This window comes from Lutra lutra, chromosome 6, assembly GCF_902655055.1.
Source record: "Lutra lutra chromosome 6, mLutLut1.2, whole genome shotgun sequence".
NCBI lineage: Eukaryota > Metazoa > Chordata > Mammalia > Carnivora > Mustelidae > Lutra > Lutra lutra.
Window position 1 is genome coordinate 70,819,464 of NC_062283.1, and position 13,833 is coordinate 70,833,296.

The window sequence follows — 13,833 nt, forward strand, 5'->3', positions numbered from 1 at the left end:
TGTGCTCTGGTGAGTGTTGTGAAGTGTGTAAACCTGGCGATTCGCAGACATGTACCCCTGGGGATAAAATATATGTTTATAAAGCTGTAAAAAAAAAAAAAAAAGAAAGGATGAATACCCAGTTTGTAGCAACATGGACGGGACTGGAAGAGATTATGCTGAGTGAAATAAGTTAAGCAGAAAGAGTCAATTATCATATGGTTTCACTTATTGAGGGAAATTGGAAGGGGAGGTGAACCATGAGAGACTATGGACTCTGAAAAACGATCTGAGAATTTTGAAGGGGTGGGGGGTGGGAGGTTGGGGGCACCAGGTGGTGGGTATTGTAGAGGGCACGGATTGCATGGAGCACTGGGTGTGGTGCAAAAATAATGAATACTGTTATGCTAAAAAAAATAAAAAATTAAAAAAAATGAAAAAAATAAGATATTAGTTTCATAATAGGGCAGGTAAGACTCTTTACATATTCCTCATTGGGGGCACCTGGGTAGCATAGTTGGTTAAGTGACTGCCTTTGGCTCAGGTCATAATCTGGGAGTCCTAGATCCATCTCCTGCTTAGCAGGGTGTCTGTTTCTCCCGTCTGACCCTTTCCCGTCTCACGCTCTCTCTCACTCTCTCTCTCGCAAATAAATAAAAACTTCATAAATAAATAAGTATTCCTCATTTCTTTTTTGTTACCTTCCTTGATTTCTAAAGGTCAGAAATCCTTTAAATTTTCCAAATTTGAGAGTACAAGTATTAGTCAGAACTTGTGAAAATGAATTTACAATGCATGGTTAACAATATTTTCTCTAATTTTTCCTAAATGTATAATGTAATCTTATAGATAGATTTCAGTAGCCAGTATGAGTATGGGTACTTCTAAAATGTACCGAAAGGTAGTAGAGCTATGATTCTAGGCATTTACCATGAGCCAGTTACTGTAGTACCAGACATTTAAAAAACTGTCTCATTTAAGTCTTTATGACAGTCCTGTGAGGTATGTATTATTATCCCCACTTTATAGATGAACAAAATGAGTCTCAGTGATTAGTGGCAGAGGCAAGATCAAATCCATTTTCAAAGCATGTTCTTATTTTACAACACCATGTTCATTCTCTGGAGAAGAATGACAAGTGTTCTTACCTTCCAAGCTAATGATTGAAAGCTTATCTTTTAAGTAAATAAAAGTGGGAGTACAGGGACGCCTGGTGGTTCAGTTGGTTGGACGACTGCCTTCGGCTCAGGTCATGATCCGGAGTTCGGGGATCGAGTCCCGCATCGGGCTCCCAGCTCCATTGGGAGTCTGCTTCTCCCTCTGACCTTCTCACTCATGCTCTCTCTCACTGTCTCTCTCTCAAATAAATAAATAAATAAAATCTTTAAAAAAAAAAAAAAGTGGGAGTACACATTTCAAGGGATAATGTGAGATGATTCCCTGGGATCCAGGAAGAAAACTTTACTGCCATGTTTAATTTAAAAGAAAAAAATATTTATTTATACATAGAAAAATATAAATTATTAAGCTTGACTAATTTTTAATGTATAAATTGACCCTGGCATAATCACTCAATTTGTAGATGAAATGTTTGAATTTTTTTTTACCCGCTGTGAATTTTACTTTTCTTTTATCTTTTTACTTATCTATTTTACTCCTCCCTCTTTCCTTTCCTTCTTTCTCTTTCTTTCTTTAAATAACAGCTTTACTGAGATGTAATTCACATACCATACACTCCATTTATTTAAAGTGTACAATTCAGTGGTTTTTAGTATATCAGTATTTATATACAGAGATGTGCAACTAACAGCATAGTCAATTTTAGAACATTTCATCACCTCAAAAAGAAACTCTGTACTCTTTAGCTAAAACATCCCTATCTCCCCATCCTCCCAGCCCTAAGCAACCAGCTCTCTACTTCCTGTCTCTGTAGATTTGCCTATTCTAGACATTTCATATAAAAGGAGTCATGTAATGTGTTGTCTTTTGTAACTAGCTTTTTTTTTTTTTAAGATTTTACTTATTTATTTGAGAGAGAGAGTGAGAGAGCACAAGAGCCAGGTGAGGGGGTGAGGGACAGAAGGAAAAACAGGCCCCCTGCTGAGCAGGGAGCCCAATGCTGGAGGCTCAATCCCTGGGATCCTGACCTGAGCCGAAGGTAGACCCTTAACTGGATGAGCTACCCAAGCACCCTTGTGACTGGCTTCTTTAGATAGTCAGCTCACTTAAGGTATGAGATTCTTTGACAAGCGAGTGGATGTTCTGCTTTTAGGGGGTTTCACAGTAGCCCCATGACTTCACTCAGTTTATGTGGGTCTAGTTAAAGGATTTAATGATTATACTCAGTAACTAAATTTCATAAACTGAATCCTACACAAAACCTAAGAGTCAAAGATAATGCCAAAATGTGCCAGAAATAAATAACAAGAAAAAATTATTTGAAACTTCTCTCTGACCTTTCTTCATTAGCCACATTGCAAAATAAAACAAACACAATGAAATCTAATCATATGAAACAAAAATATCCACCAAAATTTGTAATGACAATAAGATAATTTCAAATATGAACTTGCTTCTACATTTATTAAAGATAGGCTTCAATCTGAGTGTTCACTGTGCCTTCAGATATTACCCAACACAATGTTAGCAAAAAAATAAAAACTAAACCACAACATAAATATAACTTTTGCAGTTTTGGTGGAGGATTATGTTAAAGTCATCAGCCCATTACTCTTAAAAATTCCATTAAATGTAGTAATCGTTTAATTAGCCTTGATTGGTATTTCTTTTTATTAGTAAATGAATGATCAAAATCCTTATACTACTGGAGAATTCTTCCTATCACTGTAGAAATAGCTATAAAACACAAGAAAAACAAGTGGCAACAGACGAAAACAGATTCTTCTGTTAGCAAATGGTATTGAGAGATGCATAGAAAGCCATGCTGATGATTTGAATAAGCAAGCATTACAAGACTGTAGCTTTGCCATGTTACGATGAAAGGTGTGTCTGGCATGCCCAGGTCAGATGTGGATGTATTATGAAGTTAATGGACTTTCAGGATGTCACACAAAGAGATCTGGTTCTTCGATTTTGCCTCTTCCTGAATTTTTTTCCCCATAAAAAGTGGAGGATTTGGTTCTAAGGGAATGAGTGGAGAAATTCAGGGACATTGTAGCAAGAGCTTACTTCATTTCTCTTGCTCAGAAATTCCAAAGAACAACTCCTCCTGAATTAAAACTCTGTCCCATGCTGTAGGTTGCTCTGCTATTTACCCATCTTTACTATCCATCTTTGCTATTCTCACTGATCAGCCAAGTGATTCCATGTGTCAGTCCTCTGCTTCTGAGAAAGCAGCAGCATTCTGTTACCTGGGATGGCATGCCAATTTCTCAATACCAAATTACATCTCTTCCATTATTTAAAGCAAACAAAAAGACTTAAAGCTATGTTCTCCATGAAACCCTTCCAGATTTGCTTTGTCTCATTTTAAGGTTAAAATTATCCCAACAACTTCAAGCAATTTTATATACCTACTTGAGTATAGGTATTTTATGTTCTCTGTTAAATAGTTTCACTTATTTATATACGTCTCTAAGCTTCTGGGAGGCAGGGGCCAAACATTCCTTTCTTATAACCTGCAGTTAGCATGCCTTGGCAAGTACTACTGACTGATTTATTTCTTAGTGACTAATCCCATAACTCACAGAGTTTGCACATAACAAATGAACAAACATTACTGATAACTCAACTACCAAAAGAGTTTAATGAAATACACAAAAGGAATGGACTTCATGATCGAAGATACCAATTTCAAGAGTTGATGATTATACACCAGCATCTTCTAAGAGTAAGTCAGAATATGGAATAGAAGGAAATTTAAAACAAATTATCTTAATCTGAGTTATCCAGAAAGCAGAACTTTATGTGCTGCTACTTTTCTTTTTTCTTTTTCTTTCTTTTTTTTCTTTTTCTTTTTTCTTTCTTTTTTTTTTTTTTTTTTTTTGAAGACTGCAGTCCCAAGGAGCAGGCATGAGAAAGGGGTAGAGGGAGAGACAATACAAGGAGTACCCAACAGAGCATCTTGTGAGCTAGGACCTCTTCAGAGAAACCTGCTTCTCAGGACAGTCTGTCTAAGGGAGAAAGAAAGAAGAATTTGTCTGTCTGCTGTGGGTTCTCTAGTGGTAAAGTGCAGTAATTCTCCTGCAGTTCCCAGAACAGGCACTAAGCAGATCCTCACAAGGTCTGACCCTCAGCGTCATGGTGGAATCCCCAGGGTAGAAGGCACAAGGTGTGCAGAATGGGCATGAGGCCTTGGGCCACTGGGTTCGGCCCACATAATGTTATTTGTAGTCTGTGCAAAATTGGTTGGGCCTCCACTGGAGCTAGAATAAGTGACTAGAGACCTTGGAGGTAGGTAAGACCAAGAGGATTTGAAGGGAGAGGCATAAGAGGTATCTTAGCCACTCACTACTTTGTATAGGAAGGACTGACGCCCAGTGTAGAAGATGCCCAAGATTATGGAGCTTAATTAGTGGAACTCAAGAGCCAGAAGCTTCTAAATGCCTATTTGGTGCTTTTACACTATTCTGTGCCACTTTAGATATACAACATACAATTTACATGCACAGTTCTGACCTATCCTCTCACACTAGAGTTTCAAATGTCTCCTACACTTAGTGCCTCATAGATTCACTGAAATATTGTTTAGGAGGGCTTTTTGTGGCTTATTTTGTTTCCTCTAAAAAAACAAAACAAAAATCTGATACCACAGAACCAGAGATTAGATTAAACTCCATGAATATAGAATTTGAATTAAATCTGTGAATATGTGTATTTGCTTCTTGCCTAGTGCTCTTCTTATGTAGAAGTCTAATTAATACTTAATGTTATAAAACCTTTCAGCAAAGAGCTTCAAGAAGCCAATGTCCTAACTTCTGTAAACGTGAGTCTTTTAAAGAACATAGTAGAACACATGTTTTCCCCATGTTCAAGTGAAATTGTTTTTAGTCAAGGGAGTTTACTTAAATGTTCTCTGTGTATGTATATCTGAATTCATATGCTGACCCAAATCTATCATGGCTTGCCTGAGAATAGTTATCAGAATGAAGATGTCTTTACGGAAAGTTTGATGTGCTCTGATTCAAGATGATAACATAATTGTTTCACTCTCATGCCAAAGAATTACAAAGCAATATGATTATATAACTCTATGTTGAAATTTTTCATACCCTTTTAAAAGAATGTAGTCTTATAACTGAGGGTAGAAAACAAGATTCAATTCAGGTTTTATTTTAAATCATATTATTTTTGAATATCTAATTTGTAACAAGTTTATTCACAAGGTTCTAAAGTCTATCTCTTTAACAGAATAAAGTGCTTGTGGTAATGGTTATGTCAGTCTTTATGAATTTAAGCTGTATTATAATAGGTATTCAGCTCCCAGCAGCACTGTTTTTCCTGAGACTCATACATTTTTCATTGTCTAGTCATTCTGAATTTGAAGTGGATAGGATGTCCTTTTAAATGCATAAACAAAGATGGAAATATGTATCATAGTCTCTTCTCAATTTCTGCTACTAAAATTATAGAACCTATGTTTCCTATGTTAGAATGCATCTGGTGTGTTATTCTATATATTGCATGAATAACCAGCATATCCCTGTGCAGAATTCTACCCAGGACCATATTTAGTATCATTTTTGCAAGATAGCACCTTACCAAGCTTGTTCAGAAAGGCAACAGAATATAGCTTATTAACTCAGTGTCTAACTGGAAGATGGAATACAGTAAAAATACGGTGGATTTTGTCTTTCAAAGCTAGTAGTTTTTTAAGGTAAGGTAAGCAGCCATCTTTCAAATCTTCTACAACTTTGCCCTTTTTCATTTATAAATATTTGTTCACTTGTAAACATGTTTATTCATACATTCTGTACTTATTGAGCATCTATTTCCTTTCAATCCAGCAATACTGAAGGCGCAAGGAACATAGAAATTAATAGAATGCATTGTCTTCTTTTCAGGAGCTATGAGTTATGCAATTTGGTGAGTACAAATAGAGATAGGAGCGTACACATGAAGGCACTTAACTCAGCCTTGGGGAGAAGGAGTAGCCAAACGAGGTTTTCTGAAGAAGATGGGTCTTCAGATTATGAAGAGTTAGGAAAAGGGACCACAGATCTATTGTGGTGGTTACCTATGCAAAAACAAAACAAAACAAAAAGCTGTTCAGAGTGATAAGGCAATAACAAGTGAACTGAAAAGATCCTAAAAAAGAGTGTTTCACTCTGTGAAACAAATCACAGAAAGGATTTGTCCAGTGCTTAAAGACAACAAAAGAGAATTTGATGAGAGGAAAATGGCAGGGGTGGGGAGGCAGAATTAGCAGAATTTGCTATCTAGGTCATCATTTAGGTTTCTTTATATATATATTTTTTAATTTACTTACTTTTTTTGCTTTGTTGACTCTAGTAACTTAACTCAGATGTGTAAACTACAATAGCTACAGAATTTAGCTTTCTGTATTTGGGAAAGAACTCATGAACTAACCTGATAAAGGGCTCCTTCCATTCCTTCCTGCTTTACAAGTCATCTTTATTAGTATGACAGATAAAACAATAATTTGCATTTTGTATCAAGTAATATCAAAACAGCTAAATGACATGGTCACTAATTAAAAGCAGAAATTAATTACACAGATTTGCTATTTTGTTTGGCTGAAGAAAAGAGAATAAGCCTGTGTTGACTTCCTGTTCAAAGGCATATACTACAGAGGTCTTGGTGGAAGACTTTTCATTAGCTGGCTTTTTTTTGCCTTTACTATCTCCAGAATACTTCTAGAACCCAGCAACTGAGGTTTCTAGCACTGTGCTCTGTGCTTTTCGTGAGGGCAAAGAATTTTTTTGTTGTTTTTGGTTCTAGGGGGTTTTTTTGCAGCATAATGGTGGTATAGCATAATTAATTAAGAAGTTGGGATTTGGAGTCATATAACCTAGTTGCCATCTAAACTCTTCCCCAAGCTAGCTCTGTGATCTTGAGCTGGTTGCTTAATCTAAGCATCAATTTACTTACCTGTAAAAATTTAATTCTCTATAAAATAGTAATGTCTATTATAAACTGCTTTATGTAAGCCTATGATAACCACAAAGCAAAAACCTATAGTAAATATACAAAAGATAAAGAAAAAGTAATATAAGCATAAACAGAAAGTCATCAAACCACAAAGGAAGAGAGCAAGAGAAGAAGAAACAGTGAACTGCAAAAACAGCCAGTAAACAATTAACAAAATGGCAAAAAGTATGTACCTATCAATAATTATTTTAGGGACACCTGGGTGGCTCAGTTGGTTAAGTTTTCACTTAGGCTCAGGTCATGATCCCAAGGTCCTGGGATCGAGCCCTGCGCTGGGCTCTCTGCTTAGTGGGGAGCCTGCTTCTCCCTCTCCCTCTCCCTCTGCCTGCCACTCTGCCTACTTGCCTCTCTCTCTGTGTGTCAAATAAATAAATAAAATCTTAAAAAGAATAATTACTTTATATGTAAATAGACAACTCTCCAATCAAAAGACATTGGGTGGGGACGCCTGGGTGGCTCAGTTGGTTAAGCAGCTGCCTTCAGCTCAGGTCATGATCCCGGTGTCCTGGGATCGAGTCCCACATCGGGCTCCTTGCTCTGCAGGGAGCCTGCTTCTCCCTCTGCCTGCCATTCTGTCTGCCTGTGCTCGCTCTCTCTCCCTCTCTCTCTCTCTCTCTGATAAATAAATAAAATCTTAAAAAAAAAAAAGACATTGGGTGGCTGATTGGATAAAAAAGCAAGACCCATTTTTATGTTGCCTACAAAGGTCTCACTTTAGATATAAGGACATACACAGATTGAAAGTGAAGAGATGGAAAAAAATATTCCATACAAATGGAAACCACAAAAAAAGCTGAAGTAGCTATACGTATGTCAGACAAAATAGAATCTAAACCAAAGATTCTAATAAGATCCCCAAATGGGCATACACAATAATAAAGTGGTTAGTTCAACAAGAGGCTATAGCATTTGTAAACAAATATTTATGCACCCAAAATAGAAGTACCTAAATATTTAAAACAAGAATTAATAGACCTAGGGATGCCTGGGTGGCTCAGTCGTTAAGTGGCTGCTTTCGGCTCAGGTCATGATCCCAGCATCCTGGGATGGAATCCCACAAGGGGTTCCTTGCTCTGCAAGGAGCCTGCTTCTCCCTCTGCCTCAGTCTGCCACTCTGCCTGCCTGTATTCTCTTTATCTCTCTGACAAATAAGTGAATAAAATCTTGAAAAACAAACAAACAAAAAAATTAATAGACCTAAAGGGAGAAATAGACAACAGTACAATAATAGTAGGAGATTTTAATACCCCACTTACATCAATGGATAGATTATCCAGAGAGAAAATCAATAAGAAAATATTCATCTTAAACAACACATTAGATCAGATGGACTTAACAATTATATGTATGGAACATTCCATCCAAAAGTGACAGAATACACATTATTCTCCATGCAATTAGAACATTTTCAGGATAGATGGTGTTACGCCACAAAACAAGTCTTAATAAATTTAAGAGGATTGAAATCATATCAAGCATCTTTTCTGACCACAGTAGTATGAAACTAGAAATTATCTATATGAAGAAAGCTGGAAAATTCACAAATCTGTGGAAATTAAACAATATGCTGCTGAGCAATCAGTGGACCAATGGAGAAATAGAGAAGCAAAAAATACCTTGAAGCAAATGAAAACAGAAACATACATACCTAAGTTTGTGGGATATAGGAAAAGCAGTTCTAAGAAGGAAGTTCATGGTAACTTATGCCTCCCTCAAAAAACTTTTCAAAAAATATTTAAAAAAGAAAATTTTCATATGAACAACCCAACTTTACACCTCAAGAACCAGAAAAAGAACAAACAAGCTTGAAGGAAATGAAGGGAATAAAGATTAGAACAGAAATAAGTGAAACAGAGACTAAAAAGGCCATGGAGAAAATCAATGAAACTAAGAGTTGTTTCTTTGAGAAGATAAACAAAATTGACAAGCCTTTAGTTATACTCATGAAGAAAAAAGGACAGAGGGCTTAAATAAGTAAAATTAGATATGAAAGCAGCTTTACAACTGATACCACAGAAATACAAAGGATCATAAGAGACTGCTGCAAACAATTATATGCCAAGAAATTGGACAAATTAGAAAACTGGACAAATTCCTAGAGACCTACAACCGATCAAGACTGGATCAGGATGAAATAGAAAATCTGGACAGGCCAGTTATTAGTAAGGAGATTGAATCAGTAATCAAAAACCTTCCAACAACAAAAGTCAGGACCAGATGGCCTCACTGGTAAATCAAATCAAACATTCAAAGAAGAATTAAACCAATCCTTGCTGAAGCTCTTTCAAAAAACAGAGGATGCAGGAACTCTTCCAAACTCATTTTATGAGGCCAGCATTTTCTTCATATCAATCCAGACAGGGACATCACAAGAAAAAAAAAAAAATACAGGCCAATATCCCTATTAACATAGATGCAGAAATCCTCAACAAAATGTTAGCAAACCAGATTTAACAATACATTAAAAAGATGATACACCATGATCAAGTGGGATTTATTTCAGGGATTCAGGGATGGCTCAACATCGGCAAATTAGTCAGTTTGATACACCACATTAACAAAATGAAGGAGAAAAATCATATGATCATCTTAGTAGATGCAGAAAAAACATTTGACAGAATTCAGCATCCTTTTATAATAAAAGCTCTCAACAAAGTGGGTATCCTCAACATAATAAAAGCTATATGTGACAAGACCACAGCTAACATCATACTCAGTGGTGAAAAGCTTAAAGCATTTTTTCAAGATGAAGAACAAGAATGCCTACTCTCACCACATTCATTTAACATGGTATTGGAAGTCCTAGCCAAAGTAATTACACAAGAAAAGAAATAAAATGAATCTGAATTAGAGAAGAAGTAGACTGTCACTATTTGCAGATGACATGATATTATATATAGAAAACATTAAAAAGTACCAAAAAGTATTAAAAACAATAAATGAATTCAGTAAAATTGCAAGCTACAAAATCAATACACAAAAATCTGTTGCATTTCTTTATATTAATAACAAACCATCAGTAAGAGAATAAAGAAAATAATCTCATTTATAATTGCATCAAAAACAATAAAATGCCTAGGAATAAACTTAACCAAGGAGGTAAAAGACCTGTATTAAAAACTGTAAGACCTGAATGAGATTGAAGAAGATACAAATAAATGGAAAGATATTTTGTGCTCTGGATTGGAAGGTTCAGTATTATTAAAATGTTCATACTATCCAAGGCAATCTACAGATTTGGTGCATTCTCTACAAGATTACAGTGACATTTTTCAAAGAAATAGAACATTTCTTTGTAATTGAAAATTTGAAATAAGCTAGACAAATTTGAAAATTTGTTTAGAGACACAAAAAAAAACAAAAATAAGGGACGCCTGGGTGGCTCAGTTGGTTGAGCGGCTGCCTTCGGCTCGGGTCGTGATCCCGGCGTCCTGGGATCGAGTCCCACATCGCGCTCCTTGCTCCGCAGGGAGTCTGCTTCTCCCTCTGTCTCTGCCTGCCACTCTTAGTCTGCCTGTGCTCACTCTCTCTGACAAATAAATAAAATCTTTAAAAAAAAAAATTAAAAAAAAATAAAAACAAAAACCAATAGCCAAAGCAATCTTGAGAAAGAACAAAGCTAGAGGCATATTTTCCTGTTTTCAAACTTTATTACAAAGCTATAGTAATTAACACAGTATAATGTTGGCATAAAGACAAATACATAGATCAATGGATCAGAATAAACAAACATATATATGGTCAATTAACTTACAACAAAGGAACCAAGAATATACAATGGGAAAAGGATAGTCTCTTCAATAAATGGGAAGAGATTGGGGAAATTGGATAGCCACATGCAAAAGAAAAGAAATTTGACGCTATCTTATACAAAAATTAACTCAAAATCCATTAAAACTTGAACATAAAACCTGAAACCATAAAACTCCTAGAAGAAAACATAAACAATTAGCTCCCTGACATGGGTCTGGTGATGACTTTTTCAATCTGACACCAAAAAGCAGAAGCAGCAAAAGCAAAATGAAGTGAGACTACATCATACTAAAAAGCTTCTGCACAGCAAAGAAACTACCAACAAATGAAAAATAATCTACTGAGTGGGAGGAAAAACGTTTGCAATTGTGTATTTGATAAGGGGCTAATATCCAAAATATATAAAGAACTCATAAAACTCAATGGCAAAACAACAACAATAGCAAAAGAAATAAAAGACCTCAATGGCAAAAATACAAACAGCCCAATTTTAAAAAGACAGAGGATCAAAATAGACATTTTTCCAAAGACATATAGATGTCCAACAGGTACATGAAAAGATGTTCAGTATCATTAATTGTCAGGGAAATGCAATTCAAAGCCACAATGAGGTATCACCTCACACCTGTTAGAACGCTTATTATTTAAAAAAAAAAAAAAAGGACAAGAAAATAAATGTTGGGAAGGATGTGGAAAAGAGGAAATCCTTGTGCACTGTGGTTGGAATGTAAATTGGGTACAGCCACTGTAGAAAACAGTATGGGGGTTTAAAAAAAAATTAAAAATAGAACTACCTTATGACCCAACAGTTCCCCTTTTGGGTATTTATCTGAAGAAAATAAAACACTAAACTAGAAAGGATTGTTCATGTTTGTTGGACATGTTCATGTTCTTTGCAGTGTTATTTGCAATGGCCAAGATATGGAAACAACCATAGTCCATCAATTGGTGAGTGGATACAGAAATTGTGGTGTGTCTATGGTGGTTTGTGACACAGAGATGGATCTTAAGGGCATACGCTAAGTGAAATAAGTTAGACAAATACTTGCATAATCTCTCTCATATGTGGAATTTTTTTTCTTATTAAAAAAAGCACATAGAGGGGCGCCTGGGTGGCTCAATGGGTTAAGCCGCTGCCTTCGGCTCAGGTCATGATCTCAGGGTCCTGGGATCGAGCCCCGCATCGGGTTCTCTGCTCAGCGGGGAGCCTGCTTCCCTCTCTCTCTGCCTGCCTCTTTGCCTGCTTGTGATCTCTGTCTGTCAAATAAATAAATAAAATCTTAAAAAAAAAAAGGCACATAGATAAGTAGAACAGATTGGTCATGTCAGAGCTATGAGGATTGGGGGTTGGGAGAAATGGGTGAAAGTGGTGAAAAAGTGAGAAGAAAAAAAAGACAAGTTGAGAAGGAGAGACCTTTGTGTGTACCTCGAATTACACTTGTCCCTGCTTTTGAACAAAGGACCCTGCATTTTCTCTAGGATATGCAGTTATGTAGCCAGCCCCATTCCTACTTCAAACTGAGTTCCTTAAGATGTTTGATTCATCATATTATCTGTGTCTAGTATAATAACTGACATTATTAGATCATAAAAAATGCTTTTTGAGATAATTTTATTCATTTGATTTATAGTATATATATGTGTATCCATAAAACATCTAAATATCTAGGGGCACCTGGGTGGCTCAGTGGGTTAAAGCCTCTGACTTCAGCTCAGGTCATGATCTCAAGATCCTGGGATCGAGCCCTGAATCAGGCTCTCTGCTCAGCCGGGAGCCTGTTTCCCTTCCTCTCTCTCTGCCTGCCTCTCTGCCTACTTGTGATCTCTGTCAAATAAATAAATAAAATCTTTTAAAAAAATCTACATATTTATTTATGCATTTATATAGTACAAATTAGTAAAAATGTATACTGTGAATGTAGAATGATACATGCAGTAGATAGATAAATATAAAATATTTATAAAACAGGTTTCTAAATATTTTGGTCTTCCAGTTATCATTCTATATTAAGAGACTACTGCTTTAGTCCCTTTGATTTTAAAAGGTCATTAATTCAAATGCTGACATAATCAATACTGTATTTTAAAAACTCTTAAGGAGTAAATTAATATCTGGATTAAGTGGATTCATTGTACCATAAGCTTTCAGAATGTGCCCATTGTCAGCACATTTCTATGAGAAATAAATACAAAAGTACTACCTGCCTCATTCAGTTATTATGAGGATTAAAGAAGAAAGTATACATAAAGCTAAGCCCAGGACTTTGTTCTCACCCAGGACTTGGGTGAGAATTTACTAATATGAATTATTTGTTATTTCTCCTTAACTGGCCTCACTGTGTAATAAGTTATTTGGGAGCTCAGCCCTAAAATCTTGGTTAGTATCTCCTCAATGACAAGGACTGTGTCTTATTCATCTTTGCATATATAGTGCCTGACATGTAGATGGCTGTTTTATAGTATAGTGGTACATATATGTCAGAAGGACTAAAATTTTATTCTATTACATAAGTAACCAGTCATTTTTGGTGGCTTGATTTTGTTCAGGAAAAGCACAGGATATTGCCAAGGTTTTGAATGCCAGGGTTGTAATTCAAGCACCTGTAGGAATTACCACATCATGGCAGTTTTTAACTTTCTTTTCCCAAAGAGACATACTCCATACCCAGTATTCTCCAGTGGATGTACTCAGCACTGGGAGCAGCCAATTAGTTGTAACTCTCCTCATTTCTCTTCCACTTAAGGATGTAAGTTATTATGCAAATAATCAAGAGTGACCCAGTGAGAAGATAATCATGAATCCATGCTAAATTAAACTTTTAAATCATTTTATACATTATTATTTTAACTATTATCATAATTATTGTGTTTTGTGGTGACTAGCTCAAACTTCTTCAAAGAATTCTTTGAATTCTTCAAATTCTTCAAAGTCAACACCTTGTATCTTACCACTTCCTGTCTACTTAGTCA

At 35.9% G+C, this 13,833-nt stretch overlaps 1 protein-coding gene across 4 annotated transcripts in view; it reads left to right on the forward strand.

Moving 5' to 3' along the window:
- The window catches only part of SLC35F1 (solute carrier family 35 member F1), a 403,322-nt gene that overhangs the window by 237,584 nt on the left and 151,905 nt on the right, over positions 1 to 13,833 (forward strand). Inside the window, exon 1 of one of the 4 annotated variants that reach the window (XM_047734864.1) lies at positions 3,746 to 3,829. The exons of the other annotated variants lie outside the window; for them this stretch is intronic. The gene's annotated coding sequence lies outside the window, so the exon portion shown is untranslated. Of the gene's footprint in view, positions 1 to 3,745; positions 3,830 to 13,833 lie in introns of those variants that run through there. 4 annotated transcript variants of the gene reach the window in all.